Source organism: Mirounga angustirostris, unplaced genomic scaffold (assembly GCF_029215605.1).
Source record: "Mirounga angustirostris isolate CCGP_5_RB_7025 unplaced genomic scaffold, mMirAng1.0.hap1 SCAF_1, whole genome shotgun sequence".
In the NCBI taxonomy this organism is placed as follows: Eukaryota; Metazoa; Chordata; class Mammalia; order Carnivora; family Phocidae; genus Mirounga; species Mirounga angustirostris.
The window spans coordinates 49,150,676-49,178,293 of NW_026991709.1; the positions used below are offsets into that span (position 1 = coordinate 49,150,676).

Consider the following 27,618-nt stretch of genomic DNA (forward strand, 5'->3'; position numbering starts at 1 on the left):
CTGCAACTAAATAATTGAAAAACAGTTTTCCTTTAACCTTGAGCTTTCTGAGAACCAGGTAGAACAACAGCAACAAAACTGTGGCAAAGACCTGGTAGTTGGGGATTTACTGCCCCGTTTCACAGATTCTACAGATGAAAAGCCACTGCCTCCCTGGTTGGAGAAGAGGACAGTTTGGGAATCTCTGCCACCTCCCACCTCCAGTCATCTCTTCCTTATTAAGAGAAATGGTCCATAGTTTGCCCTCTTCTGTATATGGGAAGTCGCGGTTTACCTTTGCATTAGAATCCTCTACAACCTCTCAACCGGCTATAATTTGGGACTAAAACCAACTGATAAATCAAGTTAGCAAGGTAATAATCATTTGACAGAATTGGAAGCTAATTCTTTAAACTGTTTTTGGTTTGACAAAATCATCAAATCAATCAATGCCAAAAAAGGCCAGTCTTGTTACACCATGAACCTTTCATTATTGCCATTCCTTATCACTCTTGGCATCAATTACTTCAGCTTACAGGGCATAGAAATCAGAGTTGTAGAGAGGTAGAGAGCAAAGTCTGGTGACCTATTGACTTGACTTCGACAGCAGACTGAAACTGCATTTTTAAACTAATCAGCCTGATAGAAATTTTTCTTGTGTATAGATGTGATCTAAAACACATAAAAATATTCTGGGGCTTGAAAACACTTTATATCAGTCTAAAAGCCATGGTCTTTTAAATTGATTTTAAAAGCTATGGGCTTATGTAGGCTGCATTCTGGGATTTGAGTTTTATTTTCAACTTTAAATCTTTATTTAAAAAACAGGTGTATCATCAGAAAAAAAAAGTCTGAATCTAAGAGCAAAGGAATTTGATCCTGTGAGTGATTGTTGCTAAGGGACCATTTCATGCAAATTAATCTGTAAACATTTAACAGCTAGATACCTGATTGGGGGGAGGGGGGAGAGTGGAGAAAATTAGTCAGTTGGAGAGCAAGAAAATTACTCCCATCTGATTAGAAAAAGATAATCATGGTGTTTTCATGCAGACCAGCACCATCATGATGTTTCTTTAATTTCTCTTTCAGTTTTGCTTGCCTTGGGGTGAGGATAATCTGAGGAGTATGGGAGGGATACCTGGTGCTCGCTCAAAAGGTTACATGAAAGAGTAAGGCAACGGAATACATTTCATGTTAAGACAGCTATTCCAGTATCTCATTAAAGAAAAGATCAAAAGATAGAAATATCCTTGTCAGATATTTTCCCCCAAAGCTCACTGGAGTTTTCAGAGTTGCTGACAAATTCTGGTTGAATTAGAAAGATGTATTTTACCAACATTTGAGGGAAACCAAGAATACTTACAGCCACGTTTGGGATTGGTTGGATCTTATCTGTAAAAGACAGGAAAGCTTCTAGGAAACTCAATTTTTTCTTTTAAATCTTAGTGATAAAAAAATCTAAAGTTAAAAAACAATAGCAAGTGATGGTTATGCTTTCTATCTTGCCTCTGGTGATGGTTACAAGACTCTGCACATAATGATAAACTATGTGCACGCACACAAACTCAGGAGTGCGTTTAGAACCAGCGAAATTGGAGTAAGTTCAGCAGATTGTATGGGTGTCAATTTCCTGATTGTGATATCACAATGGAGTTATGCAAGATGTTACCATTGGGGGAACTGGCAAAAGGCTTAATGGAGCTCCCTATATTACTTCTTACAACTACAATCTACAATTATTAGTTAGTTTAATTATTAATTAAAAGTTGCAACAGTTGTGACTATCATAAAATACATTATTTTTTTATTCACTTCCTTGAAAATTGATATTTAAACATTTTAAAAGCCCACATACTGAAATTACTCTGAAAAACTATGGAAGATAGCGGGAAGGGGAAAATGAAGGGGGGGAATTGGAGGGGGAGATGAACCATGAGAGACTATGGACTCTGAGAAACAAACTGAGGGTTCTAGAGGGGAGGGGGGTGGGGGGATGGGTTAGCCTGGTGATGGGTATTAAAGAGGGCACGTACTGAATGGAGCACTGGTTGTTACACGCAAACAATGAATCATGGAACACTACATCAAAAACTAATGATGTAATGTATGGTGATTAACATAACATAATAAAAAAAAAGGAGCATAAAAAAAACAAAACAACAACTATGGAAGAATTCAGAACCTGCAATTTTTCTACAGAGCAGGAAGCAATAGGCTTTCACTTACAGACCAAAAGAAAAATTCTGAATTATTGTTAATCTCATGCACGGTACTGATAAAATTGCTAGCATGTAACAAGTTTAACTTGCTTTAATCCAATAGGACAGAGAGGTGAATACATTGTAGGCTATATAAAGACCTATTCACTGTAAGTGTATAGGAAATTATTTCTTTTCATCATGTGGCCTTATGGATGAGTTAGTTTGAGCAGATACATTAAAAATTTTAGAGCACATTGAAATCTATTTTCCCATGATTTTCAAAAATATAGATACATTTAAAAAATAATTCATTTGCAGTTTTATTATACTAAAGATCCTGCTGATTATGTGCAATGTTAAATATTTAGACAACTAAGCAACTTTAAAAAATTCTTAAAGATCATTACAAAATATGCACCAATTATTTATTTATTAACTAGGCTGTGCCAGGTAACAGATATAATAGTAAATGAGAAAAATGAGCTTTAATGTACCTTCTGTCTGCTGAGAATTTAATAGCATTATTGTACTACTAATAATGCTATTATATTAATAATATAAATAATAACACTGATGGTTAACTAGTAGTGTCAGATATGGTGCTAATTCTCTTCATGTTTTCATTAATATTCACTATAAACCTTTTAGTAGATTCTAGGAGGGAGATGTCTGAGATAAAGGGGCTTTGACATAAGTGATAGAATGAACTAGAGCTTAAAAGAACTCAAGGTTCTGATAAATACCATTGGTAAATTACAAAAAGAAAAATCCATTGAAACTTAAAGCAAAAGCAATAAAACTCTTATTTGAACTGTACAGGAGAGACCTGGGAGCCCAAGGTATTGACCTATACAGAAGGAAATGTAATGTTTGTATACTGCTTGAAGCTTTAGGAAAAAATAGCTACATAGTCATACTAATGGAAACCTAGTTTCCTGGTACTCAACTTTTAAATACACTAACAGATAAATTATACAAAAACATTTTAAATGATTACAAGAGAAAAAGTAAATGCCAGTGTAACGTTATAGTTGATGGAGGAAGGGAGGTGGAAGGGAATGAGGGAAGATATTAGATTGGACAGAAGAGGGCATCCGGAGAGACCTTCTATAATTGATGAACAAAAGGCAGAATTTAAAGATGTTGTTTGAGGTTGCAGAGATCACTGTACTAAGGTGGAGGAAGGGGGGTGGGAGGGAAGAGAGTTCAAGCCTCCTCTACCGTAACAGGAAGTTAGTAGACAAGGTCCAAAGGTAATAAGCTGAAAGTTAACATATTAATAGTACAATTATTGAGGACAGGAAAACACAGCCAGAAGTGGCTAAACATGATTGTCTCTGGTATGTGGAAAGGTGTAGGGATGACTATGAAAGTTTCTTTTCACCACATCCCTTAGGTACTATTTGATTGCTTTAAAAAAATAAGCCACAATGGGGTATCACCTCACACCTGTTAGACTGGCTAAAATTAAGAAGACAAGAAACAACAAGTGTTGGTGAAGATGTGGAGGAAAAGGAACCCTCGGCACTGTTGTTGGGAATGCAAACTGGTGCAGCCACTGTGGAAAACAGTATGGAAGTTCTTCAAAAAGTTAAAAAATAGGTGTACCATATGATCCAGTAATCACACTACTGCATATTTTCCCAAAGAATATGAAAACACTCATTCAGAAGGATATGTACACTACTATGTTTATTACAGCATTATTTATAATAGCCAAAATATGGAAGCAGCCCATGTCCATTGATAGATGAAGGGATAAAGAAGATGTGGTGTGTGTATGTATATGCATACACACAAGGGAATATTATTCATCCATAAAAAAAGAATGAAATCTTGCCATTTGCAACATGGATGGATCTAGAGAATATAACACTAGTAAAATAAATCAGAGAAAGACAAATACCCTATGATTTTTTTCACTGATTTTGGAATTTAAGAAACAAAACAAATGAACAAAGGAAAAAAAGACAAACCAGGAAACAGACGCTTAACTATAGAGAACAGATGGTTACCAGAGGGGAGATGGGTGGGGGGATGGATGAAATAGGTGATGGGGATCAAGAGTACGCTAATGAGTACTCAGTGATATATGGAATTGCTGAATCATTATATTGTACACCTGAAACTAATTTAACACTATGTTCACTACACTGGAATTAAAATAAAATAACAAAAATAAACAAAAAATCAAAATAAAGCAAGATATTTTGTTTTATGTAGGAGAGTAAGTTCCCCCATTAAGAAATATTTGAATTTCAGGCAGTCTGGGTGGCTCAGTCGTCAATTAAGCATCTGACTCTTGATCTCAGCTCAGGTCTTGATTTCAGGGTCATGAGTTCAAGCCCCATGTTGGGTTCTATGCTTGGTGTGGAGCCTATTTACAATAAACAAAACTTGAATTTCAGTTTTTCACTCACTTGACAAACCATTCACTGAGCATATACTTTATGTAAGGGTGGATTCAACTAAGAAAGTAAGATGATGATTTATACTGAGTATATTTAACTGAAATTAATTTCTGGTCCAAAAATTAAGATTTGGATGTTTGTGACTATATATTCAGGGTCTGAGAATGTGGAAAATGACATGGGTAGAATCATCAAGGTATACATCTAAGGTTTGGTAGTCATGAAGCTACTTATTTTAATATTTTGCATATATCCAAACTTGGTCATGATTTCTAAGAACCCAAATCAAGAATAATGATTTCTAGTCAACATTTAGTTCTTCCCAGCCCTATCTGTCACCTTGGCTAAGTGTTGAAGAAATCTGACCCCTGAAACTCTCAATCTTTTCCTCTGTTAAGGAAATATACTTCCTTACTGTGTAAGGCCCTAACTAAGTTGAGATGATAATTTGTGAGCATTTTACTTGCTGCAAAAAATTCTGAAGCATTCTGGTGAGGTAGCAGTGCAATGTCTGTACAGAAAAAGTTTTCCAATTTAAAACCTGTTCAAGTCTTGGGAAATTGTTGAAAATAATTGTTGATCTGAGGTAATTTGTTTTAAAAGATTAGGCTTTCAGTATAAAACACATTATTTCTGCATTTGTTATCGACATTATTATTTGCTTAAAAGCATACAAGTCTTGCTAAATAAAGCAGGCACTTGAAAGGCAAAGTTTAAGAGATAATAAAGGCAATAATTTTGTTATAGCAGCTACTTTGGATGGGCAGCCTCACTGCTAGAGTCTGTTTCCCTGTGACGCTGAGCGGGGAGAGCACGGATTTAGCAGTTAGTTGGCAAAAGTGGAAGAGACACCTGGGGTCATAACTCAGATTGTCTCAGTTTCAGTGTATTCATCTGCAAAATGAAGAAGGACTACAGAGCTCCCTCGATTTATAATGGGGTTACGTCTCGGTAAACCTATCATAAATTGAAAACCTAAGTGGAAAATGCATTTAATACTATTACCTAACCTACCCAACATCATGGCTTAACCTAGCCTATTTAATTGTGCTCAGAACACTTACATTAGCCTACAGTTGGGCAAATCATCTCACACAAAGCCTATTGTATAATAAGGCGTTGAATTTATGGAAAACTGTACTGAAGGTGAAAAGTGGAATGGTTGTCTGAGTACAGAATGGTTGCAAGTGTATCAGTTGTTTACCCTCATGATCACGTGATAGAGAGGGAGCTGCAGTTGCCCAGCATCGTGAGCGTACAGCAGAGCACCAGTGTGGGAAAAGATCCACATTCAAAATTCAAAGTATGGTTTCTACTGAATGTGTGTTGCTTTTACAGCATTGTAAAGTTGAAAAATCATCCATCGAATCGTAAGTCAGAGACTGTTGGTATTATCATTCACTGGATCACTAACATTGTTGAATACCCAGTAATATCTGGCAGGTACTGGGTACTTACTGTCTGACAGTTTCTATATTGAGTGCTTTATACATGAATCTGATTTGATCCTCCCAACTATCAGAATCCACATTTTAAATATCAAGGGTCATAGAGGCCCTAATTCTTAGTAAGGATAAGTAATGGAAAAGAAACTGAAACCTATGTCTCTCTGATTCATAGTCCACATGTATCCAAAGCAGAATTTGTAGACTGAATAGTGTTATACACATGCAATACGATATTTCAAGAGTAAATAGATGCCATGTGATTAATAAAAAATGCAGTTAATTTTTTATAGACATGTTTATTTTTTTCTAAACAGTAGTTTCTGAAAGTGCAATTTTTATCCTTATGGGAAGTAAAAGAGGTTTTAGTGTTAAATAAACATCATCAGACTCCAGGTGACTGTACAACACCAGGGGTGCCATTCCCTGGATCCCTATGTGAATAAGGTCCAATGGAGTTGTGTAATGCACAAGTTGTACTACTGTGCATATCCAAATTCAAAGTCCGAATTTTATTGAAATGAGTATTGAAAAACAAAACATCCTTCATTGTATTGCATGTGTTTATACTATCAAAAATGTGCCTTTGGAGATACATAGTTAAGACGATTTGATTATGAGTAAAAAAAAAAAAAAAAAAAACAACCCACCAAAAATAATGGTGACAAACAAGACAAGTTTATTTCTAGGTCATTTCATGGCATCAAGGACCATGCATCTTTCTTGTTGCTCTGCCATTCTCAGCAAGCTACATTCTGCCAAATACTGCTGAATCTGCAAGGATCATGTCCACATTCCAGACTAAGAAAGAGGACAGGGTTGAAAGTGTGTGCAGCTCTCTTTAAGGACACATCTTGGAAGACCTTTTGCATATCTTATTGGTGAAAACTTAATCACGTGATACAAGGGAGACTATGTATTCTAGTTAAAACTTACTTGAGTTAGTACTTGGGAGAGGAAGTAGGGGAGAATGGATATTGGAAAAAAGTTAGTGGTCTTTGCTAAACATACTGGTTTCTCATTGTATCTCTTTCATTTCTAAAACTAAGACTAGGAATCATCTCCCAGGATTTCATATAGTACTCGTATTTTTAAAATTTGCTCATCTTTTCTAGTGGTTAGCCCTAAGGATTAGGTAATAAAATTCTTATAGAGTCTTTTAACTTTAAACTCAATAATAAGTCTGGGTACACATTTGTATACCTTAAAACTTGGTTTCAAGGGTACGACAATATCTTACAGATAAAAGAGAAGGCAGGTAATATGCGAATGTCTGGTTGGAGAATGATATTTCCCTTCCTCATCTCTGGATTGTTCAGAGAGGGACCATTAATCTTTATGCTGCCTGTATTCATTTGTTAGGGCTGCCACAACAAAATACCCAGGACTGGGTAGTTTAAACAACAGAAATTTATTTTCTCACAATTCTAGAGGCTAAAAGCCCAAGATGAAGGCGTTGGCAGGCTGGTTTCTTCTGAGGTCTCTCTCCTTATCTTACAGTGGTCATCTTCAAATATAGTCACATTCTGAGGTACAGGGGTTAGGACATTAACAAATGATTTTTTGGGGGAGGGGGGACACAATTCAGCCCCTAACAACTGCCCCACAGAGAATTCTTCCACGAGGATTTACCATCCTAGTTTAATTGTGCATTATCTCTTTTACATAAACTATAGTAATTTCTTCCTAACTAGTCTCCATGTTCTTTTCTTTTGCTTTAATTTCCCTGTCACTCCCTACAGTGATCTTTTAAAAGCATGATTCTGCCTGGTGGTTACATGGTGTATATTTTTGTAAAAAGTCATTGATCTGTATACTTCAGATGTTCTCATTTTGCTTTATGTAAATTTTTAATTCAATTTCAAAGAATTCAGAAGAAACAAGCATGGTTCACTTCATCCCTCATCCCTGCTCAGAGCTCTTCAGTGGCTAAACATTACGCTCTGAATGCTCTACAAGTTCCATATTATATGTCCAAGCAAGCCCTCCAACTTCATTTGTTGCTCTGTGTCACTTACTCCACCTTGTTCACACTGGCCTTCTTGGTATTGTTTGAATACACCAAGTTAATTTTTATATTAAGGTATTTTCCCTCTGCCTCAAACACTCTTCTTTTTAAATCACTGTGTTTTCTCAAATATCACTTCCTTACAGAAGGGCCTACTGGATCGCTCTATATCTAATAGCACCTGCTGCGCTACCCCCTTGTTCCATTATTCTTCACCTTCTTTCACTGCTTTCTTTCCCTTCATGGTCCTTTCCATGAAATTTCTGGTTATTATATCATATTTTTATTCTTTTGGTTTCTACTGTTTTCTCCACTAATGGAGAAAAGGCATTGTTTACAGCATGGTTAGTATTCAGTAAGTCTTTGTTGAACGACTTAACAAAATATTAACGTGAAAACAAAACTTAAAAATCACTTTAACCACAATTTTGAGATAAATTTTGGTAAAATTTCAAATAAAATTCAGGGTTTAAAATGTTCTCTCTTTTGCTCCAATTCTCCATTTTGTTTTGCATGCAGAACTCCAGCTTAACTAGAATCTACTTTCAATTTTATTTTTTTTTTGCAATTTAGACAAAGTTTATCTAAATTTGATCAAAAATTACTCTTGTCATAAACAATCAGGCAGATGCAGTTGAAGTTCATATGACAAATCCATGCTTTTTCCCCTAAATATTCATAAATAGAGTTTTATTACTTAAAAGACATTTTCAAATAGAACTATGCAGACACAAATGTCCTTATTTTCTGTAAACATGTGTCCCAAAATGTGGCCTATAATAAGTTTTGGGAAGCTTTAATATATTTAGTTCCCTATACATAAAAACAACACTCTGGAGGCCTTTATAAATTGAAGTAAAGTTTTATGACATGAATAGTTGGTCTCTAAACTTCACTACTTTGATAATCTTGGGAAAATCTTAATTTTTTTTACCCTTTTTATATGAAAAAATAAGAATGGTTCTAAGAATAATGGTAATAACAATGAAATGATCACAGAGTAATTATGTCACGATAATTGTAAGGTGAAGTAAAATAGTTATGAGAGAACATGTTGTAAAGTGCAATACTTTATAAATGCTGGAAATTTTACTTCAAATCAAAACAAGAAATATTCGAGGGTCTATCACTTGAAGCATGGTGACCGAAGAAAAATCATTATTTTAGCTCTAAAATGGGAAAACCCCGTGGAAACAGTTACAAAAATTTTTTCAACTGGAAGTTGAGTGTCCTGATAAACATAATTAGTAAATCTTGACAATAAAAGTCAATTTTATAGTCACTTTTAATTTTTTTTGGTCTTAATTTTGGTTCAACTGATTTTCTAGAAACTTACCTTTGGCATCATGTTCTCAAGTTTTCATTCTCCAGTGAGAAACTAAAAACGTGTCACCGATTTTTCTGATTCTCCAGAACTGTCTTTCAAAGTGTTGACGATGTAGAAAAACTAACCAACTAGATCTCAATCAGAAATACACTGATTGGGGCGCCTGGGTGGCTCAGTTGGTTAAGCGTCTGCCTTCGGCTCAGGTCATGATCCCAGGGTCCTGGGATCGAGTCCCATATCGAGCCCCACATCGGGCTCCCTGCTCGGCGGGGAGCCTGTGTCTCTCTTTCCCACTCCCCCTGCTTGTGTTCCCTCTCTCACTGTCTTTCTCTCTCTCTCTGTCAAATAAATAAATAAAAATCTTTGAAAAAAAATACACTGATTATTTATCTATATATCCCACCTATCCTTGTTCTCTCCACTCTAGGACTACAAAACAAGTTACACTTCTTTATTTAGTCAGATCATAATAACATAAGGTGCTATGCACTGCCTTGTCAGAAATTACTCCCTAAGAGATTTCATGGATTCCTGGGAAGTTTCCTAAGGTACTAACACCAAAACAAGATCCTCAGATTCTTTGACTCGTGGCCTGTTTTCTTGCCACCAGCCTGCTATACCTGTTACTGAAGATGCTTGTGAATTATGAATTCTGCTGGGCAAAGCTATCTGTGCTACCGATGTCACCTCTTCTCCCATTCCCATCTCAGATGGAGCACTACTCACTAACCTGCCCAAAGGTCAATCTTGACTGCTCTTACTTGCTGCTTCAGATGGTGGGCTGCTCTGGAAACTAGGCCCTGTACTGCCCTGTGTTGACTGCCAAGGGCAATGTCCCTGCTCTCCTGCTGCTGGCAAAGAGTAGAAACTCGCTGCCTCCACTCATTTCTACACAACCTCCACGTGGCCAGGAGAATGTCACCCCACTCCAGGAATCACTCCAGGCCTTTCCACTCTTTGAAGTCTGTAATGGTTAATTTTATGTGTCAACTTGACTAAGGGATGCCCAAATAGCTGGTAAAATTTTATTTCTGGGTATGTTTCTGGAAGAGATTAGTGTTTGAATCAGTACACTGAGTAAAGGGGGGAGATTCACCCTTACCAATGTGGGCGGGCATCATCCAATCCGTTGAGAACCCCATAGAACAAAGAGGTGGAGGGAGAGCAATTTTTTCTCTTCTTAGGCTGAGGCATCCATCTTCCCCTGCCCTTGGACATTGGAGCTCCTTGTTCTTAGACCTTAGGACCTTGGGATTTACATTAGCTGTCCTCTGCCCCACATCCCAGCTCCTTCTCAGGACTTTGGCCTCAAACTGGGAGTTAGACAATTGGCTTTCCTAGTTCACAGGCCTTTGGACTCAGACTAAATTATACCACCCACTCTCTTGGTTCTTTAGCTTGCAGAGGGCAAGTCATGGGACTGCTCAGACTCCTATAATAAATCTCCTCATTCGTGTGTGTGTGTGTTTGTTTGTGTGTGTGTATTTTCCTGTTGGTTCTGCTTCCTTAGGGGATCCTGGTTAATTAAGAGTCCTTTGGCTCTAAGTCCCAGGAAAAAGTCTCTTCTCCATCATCAGTTCAAATTCTTGCCTAATAACCTACCGGAGGATTAACTCAACTTGGGAAGATTGATAGTGGGTATATCCACACCCTTCAGAGATAACTCCATCTTTAGCTACCAGGTCATAGATTTAATGGCTCTAATAAGGCCATTAAAAATTAAGGCAAGATTGGTAAGTTCCCGAAATCCAACTATTCAGTGTTTTTTTATGATCACTTTGTTACTTATATTAAAACCAGCTGGTACTAAACATTTTGAAAGCTTTTAAAGTTTGAGCTGAACGACTGTCCAGGCTGAATGGAGTTAATAAATCTCAGCAGTAGAGTTCATTTTATTAAGGGCTATCAGCAACTAAGTACATAACATTTTATAGTGTACCTAACATTCTTTATAATTTAACCATAGGCAATAACTTCCATATGTGCTAATTTCCAGGTTTTTTGCTGATTGTCAGAACATACTGGTTATAACTTAGTGATCACACAGACATCTTCAATAGCAGTGAATTTTAATTTGCAGATTTCTTAAGTGAAAGATATACTGTAAGCATACATATTCAGAAATATTGGGGTTTATTTGATATATCAATATGCATATAATGTATGATTATTTTCTTTACAGGTTACTACCTTTTACAGGAGATAATGGTCTCACCTGTAAACAAATCTTGTATTCAAGTGCTCTTCATTCTTATCACTCTGCTATTAAATAATTGTTTAAGATGTGGGAACTAAATAAATGAGAATATTATATAATAAGACTTGCTGGACTTAATTCTGTTCTCAGATATTTAAATTCATATTGACTTTAACTCTCTCAGAACATCTATTGTATGTGACCATTCATGTACAAATGAGGCTAAGTAATTATGCAGGGTATTAGCATATTTGTACACAGTGATGTGAAGTGAATTCCAGATAACCCTCTGAGCTTTTTACAAGAAAATGGAAAGAAACTGATATCCATTCAGATACCACAAGGGATGCTCTTTTATCTAAGAGCCATTTCTTCAAGCTAACTTTAAGATCATAATGTTCAGATGTAAATAAACATAGGCAAAGTAATAAGTCTCCACACTTCACAATGTCCTTTTGTATCTAAGAGTCTGTCAGTTCAGAGTGGAAGCTCAATTTTAACTTCTATTTGGAGTTAGGCAACACATCCTGTTACCTAGTTCAAGTTTTATGCATTTATTTGTAAAAGACTTTGAGCCTCCTAGTAAATAACTTGTCTACACTTAAGGATCAGAAATACATTTGAGTATCTGCTGATCTTGGGAGGGGGCACAAATAATGTAAACTACAAAGAGTGCTACAAGATCCTTGAGAGAATTTGCTAAGGGACAAGGAATCTCACGACCAAATTTGGTGACCTGGCCTGAAGTACAGGGGGTCGGTGATTGTAAGTAAGGGAGAGGCTGCATTTGAACTCACTCTGCCCAAGGTCCCCTTGTGGTTCCTATGTAGAGATCAGAAGAAGTTCATTTTGCAGAACCTCTGCAGATGAGGTCTGAATATTGAAAACCAAGATTCTCAACAGGGTGAAATTATAATTTGTTATCCCAAAGAGGACAATGTTGAGAGTCAAAGGAGATGTTACTTATAATTACTCTGGGACAAAATGCATATTCCTGACTATTCCAGTTAAATTTGGATATGCTGTTACCAAACCTAAATAATACCACTGTGGGTCCTTGTGAAAAGAATAAGATTTAAGAAAAAGAAGGCTTTCCTTCTGTTAGAAGAGCAAAAGTCATCAAAGATTAAGAGAAGGACTCTGATGGTAAAAATCTCCAAGAGCCATAGGCAAAAGGGACTCATGGGCAGAGAGCCAAAGACAGGTCATAAAGGCCAATGTTTTCAAGCCACATTCCAGTTTCTGCTGGTGCAGCAGAGGTAGCTTGCAGCCCATGGAGTGGTCTGTGTGAAGAGTGTAGGCTGGTAGCAGTAGTACGGAGCTGCAGCCCGAGAAAGGCCATGTGGTGGTACTAGGTGGCTATGATAGCAATCCTTAATAACTGTAGGGCCCATGGGAGGTCGAAGCAGAGCAGTACTACAGCATGGCTGGCAGTGTAAGAAACATCAATAGGGTGACCAAATGTCCTGGTTTGCTTGAAATGGTCCTGGCATAATTATTAATGATGCTCCTATAGTGAGTCCCGCTGGGCACTCATTGAGATGCTTTTACAGACTGGTGCACCCGCATCCCAACTGCTGTGAGTGTGGATGGCTAATGGCTTATAGCTGACACCAGCTCAGCCCTCCCTGCCCGACACACACACACACACACATACACAAGTGCTCTCAATTAAAGGGGTAGAGAGGTCTTCCAGGAGTGAGTGATTCACAGTCAATGGTTGACAAAATAGATGCAAAGGGTCCTTCCCTTAGCTCAAGAGGGAGGTAAATTTGTAGAGCACTTTATGCCTCAGAGTTTCCTGTGGATCATACCAGGACCAGGCTGAGACCACTTGCTTAGTTCTTTCCCCTTTTCCTATTCCACTTGCCTCACTCCCTTACAATTTTACCCTGGAGAGCTTTCCTCAGTAAGTCACATGTACATAAATGCTTGTCTCGGGCGGGTTTGTTTTGGGGACTTGACCTAAGGCAATGTCCTTTGACTCTCAGTAGTGTCCCAATTTGCTTGATAAATTCACCTTAGACAGTAAAGTGTAATGCAGGCACCATCAGCAGAGACCAGCAGAATAAAGTTTAGAGAAGACTGTGAGACTGCAGAGGGGCAGCAGGAAGGCAGAGAGAAATGCGAAGCATGTGGCAGACCATCTGTGATGGCCCCACTCTAGGGATTTTCACAGCCATACTGCGCAGAGGAGGAATAAGGTCCTGTGACAGTGCGTGAGAGCTATTAATTTAATGGGCTTCAGGTCTAACTGTCAAAGTGAGTTTTGTGTGATCCTAGGGGATATTCTATTTATGTAGATATTAATGTAACCTAGGTATTAGTTGAAATCACTCTATCCTTTTTGGTAAGATGAAATTAGCACAGTTTTATCATCTTACATCTTAGTCTCATGTGCCATCCCAAGACTTGGGTGAGTTTTGGGTGCTTATAGTCTATGTCGGACTCTGGGTTCTGCTTTTGCTGGTCAAGGTCTCATTCACTTGGCTATATGAAAACCACTAATGACATTAATTGAGAGCTGACTCAGTGGAGTCCTGTGTGTGTGGGCGGGGTGGGGTTTATTGGGAAGAGTGGAAGTGAGGAAGTGGAGATATGAGAAAATGTGTTTCAATTTTGAAGGGTTCACTAGAAAGAAGATTGGTGAAATGGGGCCATGGCTTTGTGTCTAAAGAGGATTTTTTTTTTCAAATATGGAAAATATTGAAGTACATTTTTATGTTGATAATAAAAATAGGTCATACTTAAATAACTTACCTTGTGCCTGAAACTGAGTGCTCCCCAAATATCAGCTTCCTTAATTCTCCATTTTCACATGAACCTACCACCTTACAGATGAAATGAACTCACAAAAGGGGTTAGGAATACAGCTACTACAGGGTGGGGCCAGGATTCCAATCTCAGCACTCTATATTCCAGAGCCCATGCTTTTTAGAGTAGAGGGCACTGCCTCTTACAAAAATAGGAGTGATCCTGGTGGAGGGGGAGAGGTGATGGTGAGAGAAGGCAGAATATTGCAGGAGCAAAATCCTGAAGGATGAGAAGAGGGTTGGGATCAGGGTGCAGATGGAAGGATCCTATCCATAGAAATCGCAACAGTCTATTTGATGGATTGCAGATGAAGGGAAGTTGTTGGCCTTCCTTGTGGCTCTCTGCTGATGTTGTTTTTTGTATTTCCTCAGGTAATGTGAGTTAAGAGTAAAGTAGAGAGAGACTGTATTGAACATTTTAGAGGAGAGAAGACATGAAACATACGAGTACTAATGACCTCATTTCTTTCATGTCCCACCATAGATCTCAAAGAGGGTATCTGGTGTCTGTTAAATTTACACCCTTGGCTCCTTGTTACCATCAAGCTTGGTTGACATCCATCTGTGTGCCGTGGTTACTTTCTTAGTGATCCAGGAACTCCCTTCTATGTGAGGCTTGAGCTCCTTGACAGGGTCAAATTTCATGAAAATGGAGGAATGTCTCTTTTCCAAGAATCCTATTAAGGACATATGGGAATTAAAATAAGGTTTTAAGATGGCCAAGGGCTAAATTGAAGTGTTTCATGTGCCTCGTTAAAACAAAATACCAAATACCACAATTGAAAAAGAATGAACCTTTAAAACCAATTGTCTGAGACCTCACCCCAGGAAGTTTTATTTTCCTACAGATTAAGCATGTCTTTTCATTTTCTTGGAAAGATATCTGCTTGTAAAAGTGTTTTATGTACAGTTGAAGTCCCATTAGTGTGGTGTCACAGGAAAATGTGCATTGCTTTGTGAGTGTTCTCTGTATCTTTCTTTCTTGCTTTCTGTCAAGATATGTCTTCAGGTCCTGGTCCATTAATGCCTGAGATGTTCAAATATAGAAACACATGCACTATGAATGTGTTTAAACTTTGGCAAATAAGGCACTAATTCCTTCTTCTACTCGTATGTTCAGTTGTAGCTAAGCAACCTTGACCTAGGCTCTTCTACATATTCTTCTGAATTCCAGAACATTTTGATGCCATTTCTAAACCTAAATTTACAACTATTTTGAGAGGGAAATAAAAGGTACTGAAGGTTTTGCCTCACTTGTCTAAATGACAAACTATATTTAACCAGTGACAAGTATTCTCAGAGGTGTTCTAAAAGCCATTTGAGTCTTCTGTGTCCAGTGGGAATTTTCAGTGAAAATTTAGTAAATCAGTGCATATTTGTGAACCTCGCCTTATAAATGATCAGTCTGCATCTCATAACCTCCCTCCTTGGATCCACTGTGAGAGTCACCACATCTGCTCATTGCCATAGAGGGGATCTAGAGAGAGTAAATGGAATGTTTAAGAGGGGCACGTAACTCAAAGGAGGCTTTCTCAGAGCAGTGACATGATGGAAAAGGAAGAATTACTTTGGGCAGAAGGGGTTCCAATTCCATGGCCCAGGATTCAAAGCCAGGGGGGTAATAGGACTGGTTTCCTCTTCTATCTGCAATCCAACATGCTCTGAATTTGAACTTCTAATTCTGCTTGAAACATCCCAGTTTCTTCCATTCACTTCTACTGTTCTGTGTGATGGAGACATTAATTCCTACCTGTCTTTTAGGAGCTATGGAAAAATTAGAATAATTTTTGATAAAGAACCCTAAAAACTCATTTGTAAAATCTCCTTTGGGAAAGGAATGATTAATCCTTGAATAAATAACTTTATAAGCCAAAAAGTAAAAAAAGGCAAATCTTAGAAAGTTAATCTATAAATCCCAGACTCTGGTTTTTATTGGCCACTTACTAGGCTTTTCTTAAAAAGGGAAATTATTTTTTATTTTGGATTGAAACCTTTGAGTGAAAAGGAGATAGAGAAGCACAGCTAATTTCTGTGTGCACCGAGATAGCATTTAATGGTTTAATTAATATGCAGATTAAGTGGTAGATATAAAACCTTACTATTCTGAGTCTAACCAGGGAGTTAAGAATATTGTGTTTTCTTTTTTTTCAATTATGTTATGTTAATCACCATACATTACATCATTAGTTTTTGAAGAATATTGTGTTTTCATTTTGAGCAAACAAATGCAAACAAAGGAAATCGTAGTTGATAAAGAGAAGTGTTGCCAGATTAATAAATTACCTGCAATATATATGATGACCTTTCTTGTAATGTCAGAATTTTTTTTGTAGTTCATATCTAATGTAATTTTGGTGTCTTTTATAGTTTCAGATATAGTAAAATGGAGTAAACTTTAGGGACTTTGCTTTTCTTTTTAAGATTTATTATTTGAGAGAGAGAGAGAGAGAGTAGGGGGAAGGACAGAAGGAGGGAGAGAATCCTGAAACAGACTCCCCACTGAGTGGGGGGCCTATAAGGGGCTCGATCTTAGGACCCTGAGATCATGACCTGAACTGAAACCAAGAGTTAGCTGCTTAACTGACTGAGCCACCCAGGCACCCCATGACTTTCCTTTGATTTTAATTAGGTACAAATTATTTTAGTCATAGAGATGCTAAAATAGCCCCTGACTCTAAAAAAAATTATGGTGATGAAATACATATAATATCAAATTTACCATCTTAAACATTTTAAGTGTGTAGTTCAGTGATATTAAATATATTTGCATTGGGCAACCATCACTACCACCCAACTCCAGAACTTTTTATGTCTTGCAAAACTGAACTTCTATACCCATTAAACAATGACTTCCCATTCTCTGTGCTCCCCAACCCCTTGACTTTTAAATAGAATGTGTTCTAAATAACTTTTAAAAATTGAAACTGCCATTTATTATAGAGGTAACCAAGCTAGTGATGATTGAATTTCCAAACTAGTCCACAAAATCCTATTTATAAACTAATTCACAAGACCTAGTGAATTGATTTAAAATAGATAAATTAATAGAATTAGAAGTCATAATAAGCAGTGGTCTGAAATTTGCAGTCAATAAGAGGTATCTGTACAAAGATACCGCTTTACTGGGTACAAGATAATCATGGTAAGCAAAATTTGGAAATGGGCAAAGTTTCTGTCTGGTATGCCTTTTCTTGCATTTATCTCTTTTATTCTGGTGCTTTTCTCTCCAACTCCCAAGCTCTTACTTCCCCGATACTATCTTAAACTTGAATGTTATGCCCCACACAGGTCTGTGTCATTCCTTGAGAGTCCCACACTTTCAAAGTACTTCATTCTCTGCACATTTTGGTTGGAGATTTTCAAAAGTAAAGATGGGGGTGTTTTATGTTAAAACAGACTTGAAGGATACCTGCAAACATCTACAAGTCATTTTTCACATTCTTAGAACCATGAGAATTCACAGGTAGTACCTCGCCGGATAAAATGGTAATGAACAGATTCCATCACACCATGTGAAATAGTAAATAAAGAGCATTCACAAGCACTAGTGATGAGATTCATTACAGCCTGGGCTTATTATCAGCTATTTTTCAGGTGCCAACTTTGTGGTTTGCAGAGAAGCTGCTCTGTTATTAAACCAAAAAAATAATTATTTTACAAGTTGGATCATAGATATTGAACTTTATAAATTCCCTCTAGTCAGTAGTGCAATTTGCATTCTCTATCCATTTTGCTTCCCATATTTTATGCTCCTAGGGAAACTTTAACCTGAGATGGGGCCAGGAGTGGGGTGGTGTGAGAATTTAAAATGTAAATTTTGGAGGAGGAAGTGTTGCCTGCAAATCCCTAGGCCAGAGATTATTCTTTTAAGCTTCTGTGGGTGGGGCCTACATCTAATGGTCCTTGTTTTACTGGGAACTGTTATTGTCAGGAAAAGGAGGCAAGTTGCTTTGTAGGCCAATAGTCACCCAAATGATATTTCCTATCTTATGGTATCATATTCATCATTTCCTGGGAGACTTTCAAGCTTTTTAGTGGTCTTACCTAGCTCTGCTTAGACAAACTCTAACCCATGAAATTTGGTCTGCTAGAAAACAGATAACCATCTAGTTTTTCCTTTTGGCAAAGTTTGGATTGTGACAGTTTGCCTTGGGATCTCTGTGGGCATGTAAACTTTTTGGAAGGGCTGCAGGAAAGGGAAAGTTTCCTTCTGATATTTAAATGTTGCAAATTTGTGTAATTCCCCAGCATTTCCTCACAGTATACTTGGTGATAGTGGTTGGGATAGACTCATAAGAAAAGAAAAACTTTTCTGATTGAATTATTCCATTCATGACATTTAGTCCGGTCCAGTTTGCCTGTGCAGAACTCTCCTGCAACAGGGGGACCGTTGCTTACGTCTGGTGCATGAAGGTCAGCCCTTGCTTGAAGGTCATCCTTCAGCTGAATGTTACCATTTCTTGCTGGCTAGGATATTTCAGCAAATGCCTTTGTTCTAGAAAGAAATCATGCAACTGTTTTTACAGCATACTTTGGTAACTAAAATAACCACAAATGTTGTGGTCACAAAGCTGTACCATTTATTACAGTATACTATTTTAATATTTCAATTCTCAAAAATTATTTGTATACTTACTAATATGTTGGGAGAATAGTATCCATTACGGGTTAGATGCTTGAAAGGTGTATTTTTCAGTAACACTAACTCTTTTCTTCTTATTCTTTTTTTTTAGTCATCGCTGCACTTGGTTTAAAACTGTGACATCTTCACATCAGTAATTCTTACAGGTATAATGCCAGGTAAAGTTACCCTTTTCAGCTCAAAACATTGCCATGGGATAAAACTAAATTGGGGTTAAAGAAACAATATAAAAGTAAATCAGAACAGACATTTATAGGGAGGAAATAATATTTTTATCAGGTGGCCTACAGCAGCAGTAATGTTCAGAAATGGGAAAATGCCATCTTAAGGAAAATAGACAAATAATAGGAGACTCAGTTTGAAGGACCAAAAACTTGTAATTTATAAATTTTCTCGGTGTTATAAAACTTTTTTTTTTATCAAAAGGAGAGGCTATTATTTATTTATACACTAAGCCTGGTCTACATAAACAATAGAAAATGGAATTATGTAATGAAGCTGACCAGATCAAGGAGCTGATCTAGATTAGTCTTATGTATCTTTACCCTCTCTGTATTGGATTCTCTTCATATTTGGTTATAGATGATTCTATATAGAATTATCTGTTATTTATCTTTTTTTTTGTTGTGTATCTTAATTAATGGTGAATATGTACAAAATCTTTGGTCTTAGATTATGACCATATCTACCAAAGCCTAGTAATAGAAGCTGATCTTTTTTGACCATTCAGTCATGCTATTCTAATAGAGTCACTCAGTGATTTACATATAGGGGAGACAGGTTGATTGAAGGAATAGAAACCATGAAGTAAAAATACTCCATTGCTCCTATTTCTGTTAATGGGATTATTAGAGTTATTTGACACAGTTACAGTGAACCATTCTATGAATGGTCTGGAATATTTAAGCCAAGCCTACAAAACCCTTGGCCCAAAATTTTTACATTTACACCTGTGTCTGGCTTTATGCATTGGTTGCATTCACCCGATAATTCACCAATTATTAATTTTATAAATTTTGGTATCTACCTTGCAACGACTGGCATGGTTTGTGGGCTCACCTTATCACCAGAAATAAGCCAGTAATTATTCACAGTCAATCACAGAAGGTAAGGCACAAGGCAAGGCATTTATTTGTCAAAAGGCACCTGATAGTCTCTTCCTTTATTTTCTACTCCCTTCTCTCTGGCTTACCAGCTCTCCTGGCCTCAACTACTTTTGCCCCAAGCCCACAAGTTCCAGTTATTCTCTGAGACCAAGGCTCCAAAACTTCTTTGCTCCAGAATTTCACAATCTTATTTATTCCAAGATAAAACTCTCTCTCTATATAATATTAGTTTGTCTTCTAAAGGCTTCTTATGCTAATATACTCATTCTCTGCTAGGGGTTGGGGTGGGGCAAGGCAAAGTAAGTGAAGGGTCCAAGGATCTGTGGCCAGCCCATCTTCTATGGTAGGTGTGGAGATGACCTTAGAGAGAAACTTGCAGTTTTCAGACTGTTTTTCTAATTGAATAAGGCAGAAAAGAGAGGACACTATGGCTGTGTGCTAGATGATAACATCAATTTGTTTGTAGTTTTCCTATGTTACCATTTACTTATAAGGTGCATTTTTAAAGATTACATTGTTAATAGGCAACATTTTCCTCTAACTTTGTTATATACTTTTACATGCTATATCACATGCAAAACTGGATTTATGATACCCAATATTGACTTTAGCAAGAGTAGTGCTTTACTTTTCCAAAGTTTAGAAATGGAAAAACAATCTTTTTTTCACTTCTGATTTTTCAATTTAAATGTCTATGAGTGAGAATATCCTTTTATGAACATCTCACCAACAGGATTTTCTACTTGCAAATGGAATTTTTAAAATTTGCTAATGTGATATATGGGTAGTACACTAGTTCTTGACAAATATGGCTCCTTTCCTACTGTTTTGAGACTACAGGAATAACCTTTGCTGATGGGAGTCACAATGTGGCACTGAAAGAAATAAGTTTAAATCATTCAGAAGAATGCTGAGAGGTTTGAAGCTGAGTTTGGAAGGGCATATAATTAGCTGGACTGTATGTTTCAGTCACTTTTGGGGTATTGGTGGAAGATTGCATTATCTGAAAAAAGCATTTCACTGACTTTCAAAGAGAAAAAAGATCTAAGATAGGAGAAATAAACTGTATGCCTCACAAATGCACCTGATGGAGAATGTGAGATTATAGAAGGAATGTTGCAAAAGGGTAACACAGTAGTGCTGATGTGGCAGTTCTGAGATTTTGGTTACTAGCAAATAACTAAGAGTTGGTTATTTGAATTGGTGACTGAATACAAATCTGTATTACTATTAGAGCATCACTGGCTTTTGAAAATGCTCTCCAGGAATTTCTTTTTTTTTTTTTTTCAAAGATTTTATTTATTTATTTGACAGAGAGAGACACAGCGAGAGAGGGAACACAAGCAGGGGGAATGGGAGAGGGAGAAGCAGGCTTCCGGCTGAGCAGGGAGCCCGATGTGGGGCTCGATGTGGGACTCGATGTGGGACTCGATCCCAGGACTCTGGGATCATGACCTGAGCTGAAGGCAGATGCTTAACGACTGAGCCACCCAGGCGCCCCTCCAGGAATTTCTTAAAGCACAGAGGAAGCATGCCTACTACCACATGGGAGGCACCAAGGATTAGAAAGGGCCCTGGCATTAAAATTTGCCACATGCATTTGGAAAGTCAGCAAAGATGGCTCTCAAGAATTGTAATTCTCTGTGGTGCTGAATTATAGGCACAAATCACACACACACACACACACACACACACACACACTGCCCTGTGTCTTCTAGATAAAATGCTCAAAACTTATTAGCTATCCGTGTAGAAGAACAAGGAAAAACATATTTCAGATATATACCAGGCCTACAAGAGTGCAGACCACACATAAATGTACAAGTTTTATTTTTGCACATTTATATTTGTGAGATAGAACATTAATTTGATCCTTAGTTATCGAGCATCTATTATATGCTAGATACTCAGTCGGATCTTAGGGATATAAAGATTTCTGACCTCAATGAGTTTACTCTCTACAAAAGGAAATAGAAATAAAGAAGCAAACAAACAAACAAACAAAAGTACAAATTGCAATGAGAACTATAAAGAAAACAAATGTGTTTGTAATAGGGAATAGCATGTGAAAAGAACTATTTTAGACAGTATGATCAATATATTCCTAAGAGTACATTTAGATGGACCTGAGAGATAAGAAGAAACCATTCTAGTGTGAAAAAAAATCCAAAAAACCTGATGTGGGAGAATGTTTGAAGTACTAAAAGAATCCAAAAATACCACTGGGGTTGGAATAGGGTGGACACATAAGTTAATTTTCATAATGGTGGGTTAAGGATGTAGTTAAGCATTTCCACTTTCACTAGAAGATTTCAGGAGATAAGGCTTAATGTATTTGGCTATCAAAGGAGGTGTAATATTATATGTTCACTTTTCTGTATAGACAGAGATGGTCTCTACTGGCCAAGAATCAGAACTTGGAAGGGAAGAAGTATATAGCTCTTCCTTTCTACTCTTGGAAAAGTGAAGTTTATTTATCTTTATTACAGATAATTGCTTATTAATCAGTGAGATCCTCTGATGGTTCCATCCAGGTCGCAGCTTAGAGACTTCTCTAAGACACATTATTCATGTGATCATTTATACTTGGGAAAACTCAGGGGTTCTAGTAGCCAGGAAATTTGTTCATTCTAGAATTTCTGAGGGTTTGGAATCCTATGCTTTTTTTTTTTCAACTTGAGAGTTTTGCTCTGAATTTGTCTCTCTTATTCTGTTGAACTCTCTCTCTACATATATGCTTAAGATGTGTATTTTTGGTTTCAAATCTATGTATTCATCTAAATGCCAGCAATATGGATCTTGAATTCATCTCTGGGCTTATAATTTGTGCCATTTCCCTTTAAATTTTTAGAAAAATTTTCTCACCAAAAAATATCTTTCTCAATTAATACTTCTAAAAATAGTTCCTAACTTAGGAATTTAAAAGCCTGAGAGATATTTGTATCATCCCTTCATAGAACCACTGGCTAGGGAACACTCACAACTTTTGGGGTCTTCCTAGGTTCTTTACGGGAAGTTATCCATGTTCTACACAAATACTGAACATACTGGGGACGTTTAAGCAAGATTTCTGAGCTTAAATAAATAACTTACTAGTTGTATGGTTTAGGAGTGTTTATATGTTTGTTTTTAATCAAGAGAAGACAGAAATCATCAGTGATAGTTTTTGTTGGGGGACAGCATTTGTCCTGGGTAGGGTGGTTTGGGAGCATAAATGGAAAAGATTAGCAAATAGCTTTTCCCAAGCTCTGACCAGGTTCAAACATGACATTTCGATAGGTGGTGCAGGGATATTTTGATGGTACAGAAGGCCTGGGGAGTCACAGCTGTTAGGAACAACAACATCAACCCTGTGATATTCTGGCCTAATAGTTAAGAAAGGTGGCTTCTGGTCTTGACTGTGCCATTTACTTGCTATGCTTTGTGGAACAAGTCACTTAGCCGGTCTTGGCCTCAGTTTACTCACTGCTAAATACAGATTTGCATCAAATTCTCTTCAGAGCACCGTATTACTTCATGTTCTAAATTTTTAGTGAGCACCTACAATACTAAGTATTGTGATGAGTGCTAGCTAGTCAACTTAAAACTAAAGACACTGGACAATTATTTCTCCAAGGTCCAGTTTTTTCATGTATAAAACAAGTGTTTCAGATAACTCCTATCTCACAGGGTTTTGAGAATAACATGTACATTGCATAATCTATAAAGAAGCATGGCACATAGGTTGTGCTCAAGATATGGTAGTTATTACTATGACTAGTAGGAGTGGAGATTGTAGTCCTTGGCCTCATGGAGCCACTGAGGGGATCAGACACTTGCAGTACTGTGATAAGTGCTAAGGTAAGGGAAGGGGGCCTTGCTTTGGTTCTGAAGGCTGCTCCTGAAATTCCCAGCCCAGCAGTTGCCTGAAAGCAGCCTGTGATTTTGAACTCTGAGCCTCAGGGTCTCATTTTCCTCTACTCTACTCTAGTCATAGTCATACATATGGTCTATTCTACTGTAGAGTTGGTGAAATTTAGTCTCCAAAGTCTTTGATCATCTTACACTTGCCAAATTTTCTTGGCATAAAAATGCTTGATTAATGTCAATGTTACAGATCTCATTTGGTATTAGTTTTATCTTAGTATTTATTGATTGTGAAAATACATAATAACAAATATCACCACAAAGGAATATATTTACAATCAATTTATGCATTTAAACCCCAATAGTGTTTACATACATTGAAAAATAGTATTGTATCACTTAGAGCTCTCCAGAGAAAATGAAGCAATATTGATGCCATGTATCATGAGTGTGGGACTGTTAAGTCCAAAATTTGTGGGGCAGGCTGTCAGGCTGTTGACTCTTGAAGAGGCGTTGATGTTGGGTCTTGAGGTAGAATTTCATCAGGGAACCTTAATTTTCCCCTTAAAGCCTTTCATTTGATTGAATGAGGCCCCCCACATTATGGGGGGCTAATGTCCTTTACTTAAAGCCAATTTATTATGGATGTTAAAATTAGCTACAAAATAGCTTCATGAAAACAACTACATTAGTGTTCGATCAAATAGTTGGGTATGTAGCCTAGACAAATCAACACATAAAATTATCACAAGTACACATTTCTAAAAGATATTTGATATATTCATCCTGCAAAAAGCATTTTGACATGCATATAGATTGGAGAGATTCTCTTTGGTTTTCTAGAGGTCAAAGATCACAGATTATATTCCGTAGACTTAGATCAATGTGAAGATGGAATGATTTTTTAGGACCCACAATCTTTCTATACTAAGGGCACAACAAGAACATTAGGAAAGTGTCCAGCTGTTTTTTCCAGGGAAAACTCTGATTTTGCTTATGTCGAAGTTGTTGGCTATGCTTGGCTCACACTGTGACACTACTCAGCAGAACAAGAAGGCTTCTGAGAACTCTGCACTTGTGGTTCCTGTTTTGTTGTTGAGTACTTTTCCTAAAAACTCAACAGCAAGATATGACTGCTCCAACTGGCCAATAAAGGCAACACAGAGAGGATTATGAATTATTACTAAGGCATATTGACTTTTTGAAAGGCTGCTGAGATTTAAAAGGAAACAGAAAAGCCAAATCCTTGATTGAGGAAGGCCGGCCCTTACACAGGTAGAGGAACATTTTTATACAAATTTTTAGGAAGGATATACACTTTTATAAAAATAAGTTTTTCCATTCTAAATGTAATTTCTCATCTCCTTCTCTTGTTGCTTTCTATCTCCCTCCTTTTCAATTCTCTTGTCAAGATTTTACAAAACAATGTGCATTTTATAGGCTTGAGTCCAAACAGATTGAAAGCAGCTAAGAATTATTACTTAACAAGTATTTATCTAATCTGAGCAATTCCATATAACATAAGTATAGCTGTTGAAGTTGACATGGTTTTGTCACTACAAGAGGTTTGAGAATGAGGAATCTTTCTTCTAATTCTAGCCTAGCCTTAGTACTGACCAACTATACTGCATCTCATGTTAATTATTTAAAAAGGAATCCAAACAAGGGAAGTAAATGATTATACAAATCGAAAAGTCATTTGAGAAAAAATTAAACTCTGGTGAGAAGAACCCTAAGGGCAAACTTGATTATTGTCTTTGAGAATTTGTAGGACATTTTGTCGGGAATGTTGATCAGTTATACTCTATGTCCACAAGGAAATGGTCAAGAGAAAAAAATCTTAAATCAATGGCAAGAGAGAGCTCTGTTGGACATGGGAGGTACTTCTTGATCATCCGGGTGCTAAAACACTGAAATTGCCTATGGAGGAAAGCAATGCTGTCTTTATCCCTAGACATTTGATATACATGATAATAGTCATAGTTGAATGAGAAATTTCCCTGAGATAGGAGGCTGGACCACATGTACCTTCAAACTCCCATGCAACACGTTATATTTGGCTGAACCTTTTATGTAAAGGGCAAGCATTTATTGAATACTATATTAGTTTCCTATGCTGCTGTAACAAAGGACCACAAGCTTAGTGGCTTAAAATAACAAATTTGTTACCTTACAGTTCTATTGGTCAGAAATCCGGGGACATCTCACTTTTTGGGAGGCTGTGTTCCTTTCCAGAGGCTCTAGGAGATGCTCTGTTTCCTTTGTCTATCGAGATTTTGGTAGAATTGGATATGGGCTGAAGTCATTTAAAAAACCATCTTGTGCCTGTCACCTGAGGGCTATTCCCACATTCCAGAGCCTGCCTTATTCTTTGGTTCATGTTTTCTTTCCTCCATCTTCAAAACCATCAAGGCAGGATTGAGTCCTTCTCACATTTTATCTCTCTGACACTCCTCTGCCTTCTTCTACTTTTAATACCTTCTTGAATAATCTCCCTGTTTTAAAGTAATTAAGGTACTAGGTACAAGGTAATTAAGGAATTAAAGTAATAGTACCTTAATTCTATTGCAACCTTAATTCTCTTTTTCCATACAACATAACATATTCACAGGGTATGGGGATTAGAACATGGACAACTTTCGGGGGGCATTATTCTGTGTATCACAGCTGCTGTGATATCAGCACTGACTGGTTTTTGTGTTGGAGAAGAATCAACCTTTAAGAAGTTATCCTACCATACTCTGAGTTTACAAATAATTAATTAGTTCAAAATATTTATGAATACTAAGCATGCCAGACATTGTTTTAGGGGATGCTGTCCTTGCCCTAAAGATAATATAGGCTACTAGAGATATCTGTTATATAAAGAAATGAATGTAACAGTTAATGAGCACTACAATAGAGTATAAAGAGTAGTGAAGCAATCAACTATTTTTTATGGCTAAGGTCTGAGAAAGTGCAGAGAAGGAGATGTTTAAATAAAATCATTTAGGATGAATTGAGGAAAGTATTCTAAATCAAGGGAACAGCATGGAGAAGTGAAGTGCATGGCATAGCCAGGACTATAAATATAGAGGGCATGTGTGAGTGTAGCAGGAAATTCTAGAGCCATCTGAGGAAACTGGAGTTTATACTCTTGGCACTGAGAAAAATTTGAAAAGTTCTAAACTAGGATGTGATGATCTGATTTTCATTGCAGAGAGATCACTGAAGTAACACAAGTTATAGCAGTAGAGATAAGAATATCTGTCCCTCTTACATAACTAATCTTCACTTATTTTACTTCCTAATCATTTATGTACATGCCTTAGCTTCCTTATAGATTGAAAATCCTTTAAGGCAAAAATCTGCATCTGATTCATCTTTACATTCACTCAGTGCTCATAAAATTATCTTTAAGGAGAAATGTAGATAAATATTTGTTTGATAAATAATGCCAAACATATGATGAACGAATGTAAGCTCTCAAAATATTTCAATAATTATAATGTAAGTAAATAGAACATTGTGTGCTTATAAATCAAATGCTCATTGTCTGTATATAATCAATCTATATCTGCATTTCTTCTAAGACAAATACTGTCATAATATTTGATTAGGATGAATGCCAAGGTTCATATTCAGGAAGGCACCATGCTAAGTG

General features: G+C 37.0%; 1 long non-coding RNA gene across 2 annotated transcripts in view; it reads left to right on the forward strand.

Annotated features, from left to right (window-relative positions):
• The window catches only part of LOC123863348 (uncharacterized), a 420,091-nt gene that overhangs the window by 47,047 nt on the left and 345,426 nt on the right, over positions 1 to 27,618 (forward strand). For both annotated transcript variants that reach the window (XR_010410079.1, XR_010410072.1), the window contains one exon: positions 19,115 to 19,181. This is a non-coding gene — a long non-coding RNA (uncharacterized LOC123863348). The remainder of the gene's footprint in view (positions 1 to 19,114; positions 19,182 to 27,618) is intronic.